The following is a 17,694-nucleotide window of genomic DNA, read 5'->3' on the forward strand; positions in this document are numbered from 1 at the left end:
TTTCTTTCTTCCCCCAACAAACCTTTCTAGCCCCCTTCTTCTAGCCTCTGCCTTACTGGCTTCCCTTCTCTGTCGTATTCCTCTTCCCTTTTGTTTACCATCCTTATATTGATTTTGCACCTTGTTTTTCCCTTTCTTAAATGTTTTTTAAATCTTAAGTCCTTTATTTCTCTTCTTTTTCCTCTTCCTTCCCTCTTGGTCGAGTTCTGAGATTTATTAAAGATGGCTTCCTCTCTTTGTTCTTCTTCTGCTGTCTTCATCTGTTGCAATGTTTGTTGATAATTAATAAGCGCCATTTCTAAAAAAGGAAGGCTTCTTTCAAACCAGCTTTACCATTTTGTTTTGCTTGCTCATAATCTTTTCTCAGTTCCTCGATAGAAGAAGCCATTATAAATCTTTTCTTTTCTTTTCTCTTACAACAGCCAGAATATTCCAAAGGAAAAATAAGACAATCCCAAAGTTCTCAGTCAGTCCAAACCAAGACAGAGTTCCCACTCTCTCCTCCTGGGGTAGTATCAATTAAAGAAAAAGAAAGTCCAAATCTGTTTCTTAAAATCTTATTGCAATATATTTTAGTCTTTCAATCCTTAAGGCATCTCCTCCAACAAGGTCTTAGCATACAAATATTTTTTTTAGTCCTCTCTTCCCACTCATCACTTAGAGCCAGTTTTCACCTAAAAAAATAGGTTTCTTAATGTTCACTTTTTATTCCGTAAAAAGAGGGTAAGCTATCCTTTCAGCACCATTAAACTGCCGCTTTTTCCTCTTCTCGAAGGTATCATTCAGAAAGTCATACTTTTCAGGAATTTTGTTAAATATGTCTTAGAGTCCTAGGAACCAAGAAAGACTTTCTCCTCTCAAGCACTTTCTCCACTTCCTCCTGCGCATTCTTACCCGGCTGCCAGCTTCTTTGTGGCGGCCATTACGGTTGCCGCTGCACCGTCCTGGGAAAAGGGGGTTCTGCCGGCCGGGGAGGGGTCTGCAACACCCCAAACCCTTCTCTGGATCCCCTACCTTCAGCTGCCCCTGCAGGGCAGCCTAGCTCCGACCCGTCTGGGTCGGAGCCCCAAAAGCGGCTAGCGCAGCAGGGATCGCGCAGCTTCGCAAATCCCTGCCGCTCGTGAAGCCGACAAACCGGAAACCCCCATGTTCCTTTTCCCTTTTGTTTACTATCATTATATTGATTTTGCACCTTATTTTTCCCTTTCTTAAGTATTTTTTTAAATCTTAAGTCCTTTATTTCTCTTCCTTTCCCTCTTCCTTCTTTCTTGGTCGAATTCTGAAATTCATTAAAAATGGCTTCCTCTCCTTCTTCTTCTTCTGCTGTCTTCATCTGTTGTAATGATTGTTGATAGTTAATAAGCGCCATTTCTAGAAAAAGGAAGGCTTCTTTCAAACCAGCTTTACCATTTTTTTTTGCTTGCTCATAATCTTTTCTCAGTTCCTCAATAGAAAGAGCCATTATAAATCTTTTCTTTTCTTTTCCCCTTCTTTCTTCTTACAACAACCAGAGTATTCCAAAGAAAAAATAAAACAGTCCCAAAGTTATCAATCAGTCCAAACCAAGGCAGAGTTCTCACTTTCTCCTCCTGGGGTAGTATCAATCAGAGAAAAAGAAAGTCCAAATCTGTTTCTTAAAGTCTTATTGCAATATATTTCAGTCTCCAATCCTTAAGGCATCTCCTCCAACAAAGTCTTAGCATACAAATATTTTTTTTTAGTCCTCTCCCTTCCCACTCATCACTTAAAGCCAGTTTTCACCTAAAAAAAATAGGTTTCTTAATATCCACTTATTAATTCCATAGGGAAGGAGGGTAAACTTTCCCTTCAGCACCACCAAACTGCCACTTTTTTCCTCTTCTAGAAGGTATCATTCAGAAAGTCATACTTTTCAGGAATTTTGTTAAATATGTCTTAGAGTCCTGGGAACCAAGAAAAACTTTCTCCTTTCAAAAACTTTCTCCACTTCCTCCTGCGCATTCTTACCCGGCTGCCAGCTTCTTTGTGGCGGCCATTACGGACCGCCGCTGCACTGTCTTGGGAAAAGGGGGTTCTGCCGGCCGGGGAGGGGGTCTGCAACACCCCCAAACCCCTCTCCAGATCCCCCTATCTTCAGCTGCCCCTACAGGGCAGCCTAGCTCCGGACCCGTCCGGATCGGAGCACCAAAAGCGGCTAGCGCAGCAGGGATCGCGCAGCTTCGCGAATCCCTGCCGCTCGCGAAGCCGACAAACTGGATACTAATAAATATTATTTATAGCTCAGGGTTGAAATGAAGAGTCCTTTATGCTCTCTGAGTTTGGTTGTTTTCTTGGAGACGTTTCATTGCCCAAGCTAGGGAACATCATCAGTGCTAATAAGGAGTAGGGTTTGCTCTCAGTTTATATCAAGGAACTGCCAATCAAAGTTAACAACAACCAAATAACTTCTAAGACAACTCCCACTAAAAATGACAGTACAAGTCACTAGAATATAAACTGAGACTCTGAGACCAAACTGCACTCCTTACTAGCACTGATGATGTTACCTAGTGTGGGTACATCTGTACCCTAGTTGAAACGTAAGAAAACTACCAAGCTTGGAGAGCACCAAGGACCCCTCATTCCTGCAACTTTCATTTTTTCAATTAAGTCTTCCTTATTGTTAAACATCACAGCAGGGATAGCTGAACATTGGAAGAAGAAGAAGAAGAAGAAGAAGAAGAAGAAGAAGAAGAAGAAGAAGAAGAAGAAGAAGAAGAAGAAGAAGAAGAAGAAGAAGAAGAAGAAGAAGAAGAAGAAGAAGAAGAAGAAGAAGAAGAAGAAGAAGAAGAAGAAGAAGAAGAAGAAGAAGAAGAAGAAGAAGAAGAAGAAGAAGAAGAAGAAGAAGAAGAAGAAGAAGAAGAAGAAGAAGAAAAGCAAGTCAAGTTTGGAATTTCCTGGAAGAACCATGTTTGGCAGAGTTTGTATTCCAACAAATGTTGGAGTAATTAAACATTGAAACATTTACAGTTCGCTTTGGAAGGCATTGTCTGTGCTTTGGCATGTTAGGTTAGACACCACCTACAATGTGGCTTTCATTTGTCTATTCATTACTTCTTTACAGCAAGCAAAGTGTACATATTTTATGTTTTTACACACATATTGTATTAACAATTAACAATTGGTATCCTGTAATGGTTTTATTCTAGTCATAGGAACCATCCTAACCAGGTCTCTGTTATACCTATTAAATCATATTTGCCTTCTGTAATAAGATATTAAGCCCCTCTTGTTTTATTTCCCATACTCTCTGCATTAATGTACTGTACAGACAATGAAAGCCATGAACTTTATAAACCATCTTACCAAAATTCTTACTTTCTATAATCTGCAAGTTGAGGTCCTTTTTTTCCAATTTCCAGGATTCACTTTAAAGACCCCAGATTAAGCTTGGAATGCTTTGGCCAAACACATTTTTATTATTCTATGCGAGATGCAGTTCCTCTGATGTCATCATTTAGATAACTCAAACTACTACCCCAGGAATCAAAACACTCCCCCCAACAAAAATTTGTGTAGTCAGTGATTATCCTGTATTGTCATCTTTCCCTTCCTGCATTTCTTCCACGGACTGGAATAATGAAACAGAATACCTACCACCTGGATCTTAAGCTTTGTTTCTAGATGATAAAAAAAATGTGGGACAAGGCTCTATGTATCAGCTGAATTATAATTTGCCCCCATATATAGAAGCAAGGGAAGTTGATGGTAAGCATGCTAAGTCTTGAAAATTGATCTGTCATTTCCCTGATGCTTGCTTCTGGCAGACTGCATACTTCATTGGGTGAAGGGACCAGATAGCATATATTTGCCTTGAATTGCTAAGTACCATGACTTTTGTCTTTGATTTATTATTGGGCAGACTTCCATTCCGTCTGCCCTTTAAAAATCTACTACTCTGTCTCCTGTTCTTCATGGGAACAAGTAGAAAAAAGGAAGAAATAAGAATGCACATTAATTATGAGCTATTTTTCAGATTACTGCTTCAAAGGTAATGTAGGCATGTAATATGCAGACTATTAAAACAATAGATGAACAATAGTTCTGTAATTTTTGCTTTTGAAAAATGCTATAAATGTTGGCTGAAAACTCTTAGAACTGAGGCAATGCAAGTATTCCCATTAAAAAAAAAGATAAAAGAGTTGCTAGGAAGTTTCTTAAAAATAAATACAGTGCTATGTCATAGGAGTTAAAGCAATCCTCTCAACTGATGCTGATTTTATAGGTTGGACAATAGTTCCTATCCCATGTCAGGCAAGGACTTTGGTAAGGATGATGTCAGTTGTAGTTCGCATTTCCCAAATATGGTCCAACATAGCTTAGAGAAGGTTCTCTTAAGCAACGAAAAGGATGATCCTTCTCCAGATAGAGAAGGTAGAACATGAACTTATGCAACAGTAGAATAGAATAACAGAGTTGGAAGGGACCTTGGAGGTCTTCTAGTCCAACTCCTTGCTTTCAGGAGCAACTCATTGCATTTCAGACAATTGGTTAATCCAACCTCTTCTTTAAAACTTCCACTGTTGGAGCATTCACAACTTCTGGAGGCAAGTTGTTCCACTGATTAATTGTTCTAAATGTCAGGAAATTTCTCCTTAGTTCTAAGTTGCTTCTCTTCTTGATTAGTTTCCACCCTTTGCCTCTTGTCCTGCCCTCAGGTGCTTTGGAGAATAGCTTGACTCCCTCTTCTTTGTGGCAGCCCCTGAGATATTGGAAGACTGCTATCATGTCTCCCCTAGTCCTTCTTTTCATTAAAGTAAAAAAAAAGGACTGGGGTGACATGATAGTGGTATTACAGTTACAGTTGATGATGGACTTCGAGCCTGTATCCCCATTGATTCTAGAAGCCAGACAGCAATTGACACTATTTTCAAAGCAATGCTGAATTACCTGATGACCAGATACTTTTTTAAATCATCTTTCAAATTCAAAAAGGTAGCACTGAACTGGAAAATGAAGGAAAAAACCAAATGCAGAATGATGCATTTATGCAATGTATAGAAGAATAAACAAAAATATTGAAGAAACCAGGACACGTATTTCTATATAAACATCACCCATTTTTCTGAGAACTCAGTGCACTGCATATGTGCGTGTTGTGACTCCGGGTTTGGAATCTGCTCCTGTGGCAGGTATGAGTTCGAGCGACGAGGATATGGCAGCAAAATATGAGCCGGCATTGCTTAGTGACTTGGATAGTAGCCAGGATGAGGAGATGGATTTAACAAGGGGAGATAAACCTGATTTAATAGAGTTGTCAGGACCTTCGACCTCCTCTGGTTCTTTATCTGAGCAGCAGCTGGGACTGACTAACAAGGAAGGCATGCAAGAGTTTTCCAGTGGAGAAGACAACTTGGAGGACTTATGGCGTGACGTCAGAAATAGAAGGAGGCTGAGACACCAATCTCAATTAGGAAGGAGGCGTCGAGCCAGTAACTAATTAGGGAAATTAACACGCTCCATAAATGGATAAAAGGACACGGCTGGGCTGGTGGAATTCGCCAGAAGCAAAGTGACCAAATGGGAGTGAAGATATGCAGCAAACTCTCTGAGGCTTGTGAATTACTGCCATGCCAGGATTGCCGGACAGAGTGTGGATTTATTGCTGTGTTTTGGAATTACTTCAGCTGTTCTCTTGTGGGGGTTTGTTTTTGATTTGAGTTAATTCTGAAACGGCTGAATTTTGTTTCGCTCACCTGAAATTAAAGGGGAGACATAACATGTGCGTGAGGGGGTGCCTTTTCTTATTTTGCCCTCCATGCTGTAACTCTGTAAGGATGGTTGAGCTGAATGATGCCATCTGGCCCAAAGTCACTCGGTGAACTGCACAATCAAACAGGATTGGAATCTGGATCCTGCTCATCCTTGTTCAGCAGCTCACCATGAATTCTTTGCTTTGAACTGAACTGAAAACAGTAAAAAAAATAAACTCTCCTCTAATTCAGCCATCGATGATATCATGAACAGGTCTATCTCTGCCGTTACGTTAGCAACAGAATAGAAATGGCTTGGGCTTGCCTTCTTGTTCCCCCACCTCCACCCCCTACTTCCCACTTTAATCAATAATTCTGGTACACCCATCCAAATACTAACCAAGACTGATTCTACTTAGCTTTTGAACTCAGCCATGGTCTACCAGCAGCTGTCATCTGCAATGGCAAATTGAGGATATCCAGCAACAAATATACTCAAAGCCAGAAAGCTCACCAGTTGCTTGGGCAACTGATTATTCTTCTCCTAACCTATTTCACAAGGATTACAAGGAGAAGAGTTGCATGAATGCTGCTTTTGAGCTTCTTGGACAAAAATTAAGACAGACATGGAATGAATCAGACCAAACAGTTGCTGTGTCATTTCATGAAGGCATGAAATGAATTTTTCAGAGTGCCAGATTGTAACATCTATGGGCAACTTGCACCTGATTTTTCCATTCAAATTTCTCACTCATCGATTACATGTAAGCTGTTCTTTATGTTATTCCTAGTGATAGTGTTTGTTTTCCAAAGACCTAATTCTGGGTGGTTTCAGGACACTCTTAGCCCCACCATTCAAAAAAGAGCGCTCAATTAATTCACTTTCCCTTCCTTAATAGATATTTCTATACTTTTTAATGAATAAGAAATATGAGAAAACATAAGAGTGTTTTAAACGAGAGGCAAAGTCATTTAAACACCATATCAGAATTACTTGCCTGAGTTTGTTTGTTTACTTGCTTATTTATTTATTTATTTATTTATTTATTTATTTATTTATTTAATATGCTACCCATCTCACTATCCAAAATGACTCTTTGGTCAAAAACAATTGCAAACACTTCCATTAGAAAGCAAAGAACATCTCTACATGTGGTATATGAGAGAGAAATCTAAATTGCATGTCTATCTTAATTTTTGGCAAGAAGTTAGGATGACTGCACAATATAACTATCTTCTGAAAGCAACCTCTAGGTCAAAGTTAGATAATTTTATACTACCAAATCAAGATTCTCCTGAGAATGTGGCTCAATCAGCTGTATCTTGTTTTTTTTCCTCTCTAAAAATCAACTAAGTAAACACACATCTGTCCTAAGAATTTGCATGGCCCTATTTCAAGCTCATTCCATGCTTGTGCCATATCAGCCAATGGTCCACTGCCAATGGTACAGGAGATGTCTTAGGTTTTCCCCCAGCAACATCAATTGGCATAGACTTTTGATTAAATGTACATATGGATTTACTCATGTTTCTTCCTTCTAAAGCATTCCGTCTAGCATTTTAATGAAGCTTATGGAATTTTTCGAGAATGGGGACTGTGGGAAGGAAGAGGGTAGACTAGGCAAATATGTAAGAGACTGAGCGTAACATTTATAATTTTGTTTTCAGTCATTGGGCCAATTGTTTGAAAAAGCTGCTCCCAGGAAGGAAAAAAAATCCCTAATAAAAAAAAACACCTTTCTCTGCCAGAAATAATATTTTAATAACCCAGTTGTCAAAATTGACAAGACATAATCAATTAAAATCAATTTAACATTAAACATTAATGGGCTAACAATATGGACACACATTTTGGAGTGTGGCATATTAAGCTGAATTCCATTTTATCCCACAAACAAAGGAATTTTTTAGCATCGAAAAGACCAACAAGACATGCACAAATGTGTATGTATACACAATTGCATTTTTTATTATTCACAGAAAGCATGAAAACTATACATGTAGACAGACAGGCAAGCCCACCATTATAAGAGCAAAGGTAAAATCAGGGCTAGTGTTAAGATAAAATCCCAAATCATTTGGCTTTGATAAAATCACCATCATGCAATGGTAAAAGGCAGATTTACCATGAACAGCTTACATCCAGTGACAATGTCTCTAACACCATCAAACATCAACATCTGGCTATCCCAGGTCCTTGGGGAAGCCCTTGATAGGTGGGTAAATCCAGCCTAACTATCTGGCTGACTGTGCAATGAATCAAAATCATTACATTCTACAGTCTCTGCTTTCCAGCAAATCTGTGTGGGGTTTTTGTAATATTCCCAATCAAATATAATTCTTTACTGCAGGTGTTCCCAACTCTGGGACTCACGACTCATAATTACTGTCAGGATTCCGGCAGTTACCCAAATTAAATCATGAGTCTTGAGCCAAACTTCCAAAACTTCAAAAGGATTTATTGGGAGTTAACATGTCCGGCACTGCCTTGGGTGTAGCCGACTCTGAGACACATAATTCATTGTCACCCTTGACCCTGGTTTTCCCCCACCTCCTGGGTGTATTGTAATTCATATTCTCCAATGGGACACATTCATAGCCAAGAGTTATCAATCATGTTCTCCAGTTAGATATTTGCGCAACAGAAACTTCAGTCACCTAGTTACTATCTCTGAAAAACTATTTATGGAATGCACTTTCGATTTCCAAGCTGCCACACTGCTCTTTCAAACCCCCTTCCCTCCTCCCTTTCTGTTGGCAACTCTAAAAAGACCATATAAATATTTTATGATTTGATATTTACTTTTGCATAGGGTGTGAACATTAATCGAACATTTCCTAGGAGTGTGGGGCATAGAAAAGTTTGGGAACCATTGCTTCAGTGTTTGTAGTCCATATCTAAAAGAACCGGCTTGGTGTCCTGGTTAAGGCACTGGGCTAAAAACTGGGAGACCGTGACTTCTAGTCCTTCCTCGGGTACAGAGCCAGCTGAGTGATCTTGTGCCAGTCCCTTTCTCTCAGCCCTAGGAAGGAAGCAATGGTAAACCATTTCTGAAATCTTGCCAAGAAAACTGCAGAAATCAGTCCAGGCAGTTGATTAATTTGAAGGTACACCAACACACACACAAAATTACAATTATTTAGACATTATGGCAGAGCAGAAAGTTTACTTACTTTTTTGGGGGAGATGCAATACACACTGAGTGATGCAACAAGGAAAAGTAAATTTTCTTGCTTACATGTTTTTTCCTGTCTGATTTGTGCAGTGTGGAGGAAATGGTAATCCATTTCCAGCTCAGTGAATGCTCTGATTTTCTTCTCCCTTCAAGAAACATGAAAAAAAAAAAGAAGTATCTACATCAAGAGTCTTGTGATGATTTTCTCAAGGGATCTTTACCAAATGGTATGACTCAGCTTCCCCAAGGAGCCCTTCTGATGGCCTTTGGCGATGCTGAGTGTAAACTGGGAGCAGCACATTTAGTTAATGGAAAGAGATGCAAATAGATCAAGTGATGTCAGAGCCAGAGGAGATGTTAAAATACAACATACCCTCGTTTTCTTCTCCCTCCTTCTTTGCAATGTAGTTGTGGGGTTTGTGTCAGCACCAGAGGACTCTGTGTGGTCTAGTTGTCGTTTCATCATGCCTGTGCTGATATCAGACACAGTGATAAAGTTATTTCCCCATCTCTTCTACTGGTAATACCCGTCCTGGTCTAAAATGGCTGATATTTGCCTTATTCTGCTCTGCTTTGAAGACAGATTCCTGCCTACGAATCAATACCCCTGAAGGCTAAATCCTCACCTGAACAAATAACGCTAGCAAGAAAGTAAAGTGAAACTGAACCACAGCTTTCCATCCCTGAATATTGGATCCCCAAAATATTCAAAGTTCCCCATGCCTTGTCTGTCTCCGTTACTACATTCTTGGCAAATAGTATTTCCCATTTAGGGATAAATGATTTAGAAGAAAATGGTTGTTGTTTTTTCCAAATAAAAAGTAAGCCTGTTTCAGAGACTGATCCTGTAAGTCAGATGCATTAGAATGGATTTAGACATTGCACCAAGCTGCAATATGACTCGCTTTCTCTTTGGCTTAGTGTGATGCAGTTTCTAAGCCACAGTTAACAGCTTGGCATGATGTGTGAACCCAAATAGTTGTGATTTCTTCAACTAAGCAAGGTCAAAGAAGGCAAGGCTTAACACAATGAAGACATTCACTACTCATCAGCTGAACAAAAGCAAAATAACAGAATAACAGAGTTGAGAGGGACCTTCAAGGTCTTCTAGTCCAACCCCCTGCTTAGGCAGGAAACCCTATACCATTTCAGCCCAGGGGGGGGGGGGGGGGGGTGGGGGGGGGGGGGTTGGGGTGGTGTTCCGGGGGGCCCTGGGTGGTTGCCTTTGGGGTGGGGGGGGATGGTTGTCCAATCTCTTCTTTAAAACTTCCAGTGTTGGAGCATTTACAACTTCTGGAGGCAAGTCATTCCACCAGTTAATTGTTTTAACTGTCATAAAATATCTCCTTAGTTCTAGGCTGCTTCTCTCCTTGATTAGTTTTCATCTATTGCTTCGTGTCCTGCCTTCTGGTGCTTTGGAGAATAGGTTGGCCCATTCTTCTTTGTGGCAGCCCCTCAAATATTGGAACATTGCTATCATTCACCCCACGCCATTCTTTTCATTGTACTAGACATACCCAATTCATGCAACCACTCTTCACATGTTTCAGCCTCCAGTCTCCTAATCATCTTTCTTGCTCTTCAATTGTAAGTTGATTGCCAAATCCCAGGACAGAGGTTAGTGCTGAGACTCCTGTGTTTAGCTGGCAATGTCCAAACAGACAATATTGCATGCAACTCCCAACTGCTATTGTGTCACCTACAGAGCCAACAAACAAAAAAATGATCACCCTAGGCTTCTTCTACACTGTATCTGTAGACAGTTTTGAACAACTGCTTCCTACACTGTGTGTAGGTAGGGATGGGATGGCAGAGAACCGTGAGAAAGAGATTGCAGAAAATATTCTTGATGGCTCCAGTGGGAAGCAAAGCTACAGTACTGTCCTTAGGTTATAAAACACTTAGTGTATCTTACATTTTCTTTTTAAGGAAGGGAGTAAGAGGTATGATTGAATTGCTGTAAATAGAACTAATCCCCAGAAGTACCTGAAAATGAGATTAGTTGGTTCTAATGAGAGAAGGATCAGTAATGGACACCTTGATCTGCCAGAAGGTATCGTGCTGAGGAGCAGGCACACCTTTTTCATGTATTGTGGCATAAATCATTCCCATATTAACTGTTGGCTGAGTTTGCGTATCACATCACAGTATGTTGCAGTTTGAAATTCAAATACATTTCTTTGATAAGAGCAAGGCTCAATTTATCATAAAGGACTATCCAATTAATACCGTATAACTAGAAGAGGAACATAGGATGGAGGTGGCTTTAATATTGTTGCAAGGGGTAATCAGTCAACAATCTAGACTGCTTGCACTGCCTTTTACTAGAAATAAGAGGAAGCAACTGCTGTTCCATAACTTGAGAAAGTTACAAAGTTTGTATGCTTTGTTTTCTCCCAATAGCAGAAAATGCATGTAGGATTTCAGTAGACCAGCGTTTCTGAAACTTGGCAGTTTTTAAGATATGTGGATTACAACATCTTTGCTGAATGGGGAATTCTGGATGTTGAAGTCCACACATCTTAAAATTGCTATGTTTGAGAAATGCTGTGGTAGACCTTTGAATGGTCTACTGAATGACTGAGTGGCACAAACATTAAACCACATAGATCAAACAATCAAATTTGAGCCTAATTGGAGAGATTAACTTACAATTCAGTTTATTTATTTATATTACTTCTGTATTACACACACACACACAGACACACACAGACACACACACACACACACACTGCTAAAAAAAAATTAAAGGGAACACTTAAACAACACAATGTAACTCCAAGTCAATCACACTTCTGTGAAATCAAACTGTCCACTTAGGTAGCAACACTGACTGACAATCAATTTCACATGCTGTTGTGCAAATGGAATAGACAAGAGGTGGAAAGCATAGGCAGTTAGCAAGACATCCCCAATAAAGGAGTGGTTCTGCAGGTGGTGACCACAGACCACTTCTCAGTTCCTATGGTTTCTGGCTGATGGTTTGGTCACTTTTGAATGCTGGCGGTGCTTTCACTCTGGTGGTAGCATGAGATGGAGTCTACAACCCACGCAAATGGCTCAGGTAGTGTAGCTCATCCAGGATGGCACATCAATGCGAGCTGTGGCAAGAAGGTTTGCTGTGTCTGTCAGCGTAGTGTCCAGAGCATGGAGGCGCTACCAGGAGACAGGCCAGTACATCAGGAGACATGGAGGAGGCTGTAGGAGGGCAACAACCCAGCATCAGGACCGCTACCTCTGCCTTTGTGCAAGGAGGGACAGGAGGAGCACTGCCAAATGCAAAATGACCTCCAGCGGGCCATAAATGTGCATGTAGCTGCTCAAACGGTCAGAAACAGACTCCATGAGGGTGGTATGAGGGCCCGACGTCCACAGGTGGGGGTTGTGCTTACAGCCCAACACCGTGCAGGACGTTTGGCATTTGCCAGAGAACACCAAGATTGGCAAATTCACCACTGGCGCCCTGTGCTCTTCACAGATGAAAGCAGGTTCACACTGAGCACATGTGACAGATGTGACAGGGTCTGGAGATGCCGTGGAGAATGTTCTACTGCCTGCAACATCCTCCAGCATGACCGGTTTGGCAGTGGGTCAGTAATGGTGTGGGGTGGCATTTCTTTAGGGAGCCGCACAGCCCTCCATGTGCTCGCCAGAGGTAACCTGACTGCCATTAGGTACCGAGATGAGATCCTCAGAGCCCTTGTGAGACCATATGTTGGTGCGGTTGGCCCTGGGTTCCTCCTAATGCACGACAATGCTAGACCTCATGTGGCTGGAGTGTCAGCAGTTCCTGCAAGACGAAGGCATTGATGCTATGGACTGGCCCGACCATTCCCCAGACCTGAATCCAATTGAGTACATCTGGGACATCATGTCTCGCTCCATCCACCAATGCCACGTTGCACCACAGACTGTCCAGGAGTTGGGGGCTGCTTTAGTCCAGGTGTGGGAGGAGATCCCTCAGGAGACCCTCTGCCACCTCATCAGGAGCATGCCCAGGCGTTGTAGGGAGGTCATACAGGCACGTGGAGGCCACACACACACTACTGAGCCTCATTTTGACTTGTTTTCAGGACATTACATCAAAGTTGGATCAGCCTGTAGTGTTTTTTTCCACTTTAATTTTGAGTGTAACTCCCAAATCCACACCTCCATGGGTTGCTAAATTTGATTTCCATTGATAATTCTTGTGTGATTTTGTTGTGACATTCAACTATGTAATAAACAAAGTATTTAATAAGAATATTTCATTCATTCAGATCTAGGATATCTTATTTTTGTGTTCCTTTTATTTTTTTGAGCAGTGTATATATACAATAACTCTGCAATCCAACACACCTTCCTCCTTCTACACTCCCCGTAACAACCACCCTGTCAGATGGGTTGGGTCGAGAGTGATTGGCCGAAAGTCATCCAGCTGGTTTTCATGGCCAAGGTGCAATTTGAACTCATGGTGTCTTGTTTTCTAGGTTGGTGTTTTTAACCATTCAACCAAACTGATCCTCCATCCAGTTGCATCACACAAACCCAAAACATTGAAGTAAACAAACCATGGTTCAGTTAACCATGAATAACCATGTCATAGAAACAAATCAGCAACAATGCGCTCACAAAGCCCTTCGAGGGTAACTTCAGAATTATTGGATAAGCAGAAGGGCCCGAAGTACCATCTAATATGATTTTGTTGGGGAGACTTTCACATTTTATAGCTTGAGGAGGTGAACAGAGCTGATTACTTGCCTGGGAAAACTTTGCCCCTTACTAAATCTAAACACTGGGGGTTATCAGTCCAGCTTCTTTTATAAAAGCCTTCTGTCAACTTTTAGTTAAGACACATGGGCACTATTTTATTCTGCTGTGACATTGGCTCACACAAGCTGAATATAACTCATTCCCCAATTGGTTCTCCTGCACCTCTTTTCCCCTCCGTGTTTATTTTGTTTTTACATGAATGATCACACATTTATTTTTAAACCTCCATCCCAGCTGTACAGTCTGATTTATTTTCAATAGATCTATAATAATAGTTTTATAAGCTAACTCAATGAAATCCTCTTGGGAGACTGAATTCATTCAACTCTACCAGAGGTTCTCGGGCTAGCGCAGGGGAATTTTAAAGCTTGCACCACATGGCTTATTACCCTGTACACTCCTGCTATAACTGGTCATGATAAACCATGCATGACCTTTCTAATTCCTTGTTCTTTTTTCTGCAATTGGAATGCTGTGTGTTTGTGTGCTTTGTATTATAATTAAAAAGGATCAAAAATGGCTCACAGTCTTTAATGAGTGTCCATGGAGCAGCATTTGCATTTGGAGAAATTACCTCCATTACATTCCCTCAGAAATAACAAGGCTTCCACTGGAAACCTTACTCCAGGGTGAAGCCAGACACCATGGATTTGTAAACTGTGGGTTTATTGCTCATTATCTTGTGTGAATACAAAAGATCATTTCTAAGCAAACCACATGTAAATTCAGTCAATATTTTACTGGTAGTACTCAGTAATGGAACCTTCCCATCACAGCTGTAAGTCATGACAGTCATAAATCATGGCACCTACATAACCAATCTGATTTTATGACTTCCTTTGTGGTAGATGTTTAAAAAACACAGCTAAAATGACCACCATTGTTGTTAAGCAAACCATTTGGCAGGAGCTGCTGGAACTTTGGAACTTGGTCATAAGTAAGGGAGGTCTGTTGTAACTTTGAACACTTGCTAAGCCACTGGTTGCAAGTTGAGGACTACCTGTGACCCATTTTTAGGAAAATGATACAGCTAGTCCAAAATGGTTCACAATAGAAAATGATAAAAACAACATAAACACAAGTAAAAACACAAACAATAACAAACGCAAAAACCAAAAGCCAAGCCACCTGACATCTGAATTTGGGTCTCAAACTCACCTACATTGAGGCTCTACTAGCAACCTGGCCCTATAGCTGTGAGAAAAACCAGGTTCTACAGCCTTCTGGATGTGCAGCATGCTCAGAGTCATCTAAATCTTAACAGGTTTGTAAAACATTTCTTTAATATTCAGAAGGCTTACATTCTTCTACAGTGTAGAATATTCTGGATATTATGCCATTCCAGGTAGTGGTTTGGAAGTTTCAGAAATAAACCCTGAAAAGAGCCAGTTTGCTCTAGTGGTTAAAGTACTAGCATAGAAACCATGAACCTGTGAGTTCTAGTTCTGCCTTAGCAATAGCAATAGCATGTATACTTGTATGTCACTTCACAGTGCTTTACAGACCTCTCTAAGCGATTTACAGAGTTAGCATTTTGGCCCCAACAATCTGGGTCCTCATTTTACCAACCTCAGAAAGATGGAAGGCTGAGTCAACTTTGAGCCTGGTGAGAATCGACCTGCCAAATTGCAGTCAGTCGGTAGCCTGCAGTACTGCACTCTAACCACTGTGCCACCATGGCTCTTTCTCTTAGGAATGAAAACCATCTTGGTGCCTTTGAGTCAGTCAACCACCTCAGCCCCAACCCACCTCTCAGGGTGGCTGTTGTAGGGAAAACACGAGGAAGGGGTATTGCATCCGTTCATGTTCATACATTATTTATATATATATAAAATCTAAACAAAAAAATTGGAAGTGTCTTCCAGAACATAGTATTTAGGATGAAACAGTCAATCATTAATGGTTGAGTGGCTTCCAGCACCCTTGAAGAAACAGATGGTGTAGATCCATTTTAATCAAGTTGCAAAGCTGGAGTGAGATGGAGATAGTTTTAGCTGTGATTTGGAATTGATTTTGCCCATTCCCTTCCCGTAGACCAACGTTTTCTCCATCTGAGCAACTTTTAAGATGTGTGGACTTCAATTCCAGAATTCACCAGCATGTCGAAGTTGAAAAACACCACCCCAGATCTTTTAATGTGGCTTGTTTAAGGACACCCTGCCATTTTATTTTACAGCTTAATGTAGCTTTCCTATGTAGTTGTTTAATTTGCTTACAGTGGAGGTGGTAGGATGGGGTCCAAAACATCTGGCAGTACATCTGGACTTGCTTCTAAAAGCTGAAAAATGGAATGTCTTTAGGATGTACCATCCTCACCAACCACAGCGACAGTAATAGCACTGATGGATTGTCATCAGGTCAGTGGCAATTCTTAACCAGCACATTACTTGCTCTATATTAAGGTTGGTCCTCAAAGTGGCCCTTCTAAGGATTAGGAATAGTTAATCAACAGAATTGGATCGCTTCTCTTTCCCCTCCAGAGGGAGAAAAAACAGAACAAAGTCAACCCTAACATTTCAGGAACGAGCATTTTACAGACTTTCTGGAATGGTTCATTCAATCAACCAGAATAGAGCTGGAAGGGTCCCTGGAAGGCTTCTAGCCCAACTCCCTGTGAGTCCAACCCCCCTGCTCTAGTCAAGCCCTATACTACAGCATTTCAGACAAATAACTGTCCAATCTATCCTTAAAGATCTCCAGCGAAGAAGTACTGAAGGCAAACTGTTCCACTTGTTGTCCCAGATGTGCTTTTTTCAAGAGGCAATGGAAGTTCCTGGTTTTTTTTTTTTTGAAGACATTTCGCTTCTCATCCAAGAAGCTGAAGAAGCTTCCTGGATGAGAAGTGAAATGTCTTCAAAGAAAAACCAGAAAGTCCAGCTGCCTCTTGAAAAAAGCACATCTGGGACAACCATGACCTGGATGACTGAGAATCTCCATAGACATGTTCCACTGTTTAATTGTCTTCATTTCTCCTTAATTCCAGGTTGCTTCTCTCCTTGATTAGTTTCCATCCATTGTTTCTTGTCCTGCCCCCAGGTGCTTTGGAAAAATAAGTTGATCCCCTCCTCTTTGTGGCAACCCCTCAAATACTGGGACACTCCTATCATGTCACCCCTAGTTCTTCTTTTCTCAAGACTAGCCAAAACCCAGTCCCAGCAACCATTCTTCATCTGTTTTAGACTCCAGGCCTTTAATCATCTTAATTGCTCTTCTCTGCACTTTTCCCAAAGTAACGTGGTGACCAAAACTGGATGCTTTGCGTTAGATCTCGTTGATGACTCTCACTCTGTCAAGGACCTTGGAGTACTCATCTCAAATGACCTAAGTGCCAGAGCTCACTGTAACAGCATTGCCTAAAAGGCATTAAGGGTTATACATCTAATCTTACGAAGCTTCTCCTCTGGAAATATTGAATTGCTAAGAAGGGCACTCAAAACCTTTGCTAGACCAAGACTCGAATAGAACTCATCTGTCTGGAATCCGCACTGTATATCGGACATTAATACAACAGAGCGAGTCCAGAAGTATTTCACGAGAAGTGTACTACACTCCTCTGCTCGCAGCAGAATACCCTATTATCACCAGGCTTGAGATTTTGGGCTTGGACAATCTTGAACTACGCCGCCTAGGGTTCGACTTAAGCATAGTACACAAAATTGTTCTGCTACAATGTCCCCCAAAGTCAATGCCTACTTCAGCTTCAACCGCAACAACACAAGAGCACACACAACAGATACAAACTCAATGTAAACCACTCCAAACTTGATTGCAGAAAGTATGACTTCAGCAACAGAGTGGTCAATGCCTGGAATGCACTACCTGACTCTGTAGTTACATCCTCTAACCCCCCACTCCTTTAACCTTAAACTATCCACTCTTGACTTTACCCCATTCCTAAGAGGTCTTTAAGGGGCGTGCATAAGTGCACCGTCGTGCCTACCGTCCCTGTCCTATTGTCCCCATTTATTCGTACCTATTTCTATTTATTTATTTATTTATTTATTTGATTTGCCAATTGTTTACAAGATAATAAGTATAAATGTATACATAGTTGT

General features: G+C 41.0%; 1 long non-coding RNA gene across 1 annotated transcript; it reads right to left on the reverse strand.

Moving 5' to 3' along the window:
* Nucleotides 1–8,785: 8,785 nt before the first annotated feature.
* Nucleotides 8,786–11,036, reverse strand: LOC148130241 (uncharacterized). The gene is made up of 3 exons (XR_015750225.1): nt 10,874–11,036; nt 9,261–9,355; nt 8,786–9,033 (listed from the first exon to the last, which is right to left on the reverse strand). It is a non-coding gene; the product is annotated as an uncharacterized LOC148130241 (long non-coding RNA).
* Between the last annotated feature and the right edge of the window lie 6,658 nt (nt 11,037–17,694).

Source organism: Notechis scutatus, chromosome 6 (assembly GCF_049901735.1).
Source record: "Notechis scutatus isolate UNSWTSFEM ecotype Mainland chromosome 6, rNotScu1.2, whole genome shotgun sequence".
NCBI classification, from domain to species: Eukaryota; Metazoa; Chordata; class Lepidosauria; order Squamata; family Elapidae; genus Notechis; species Notechis scutatus.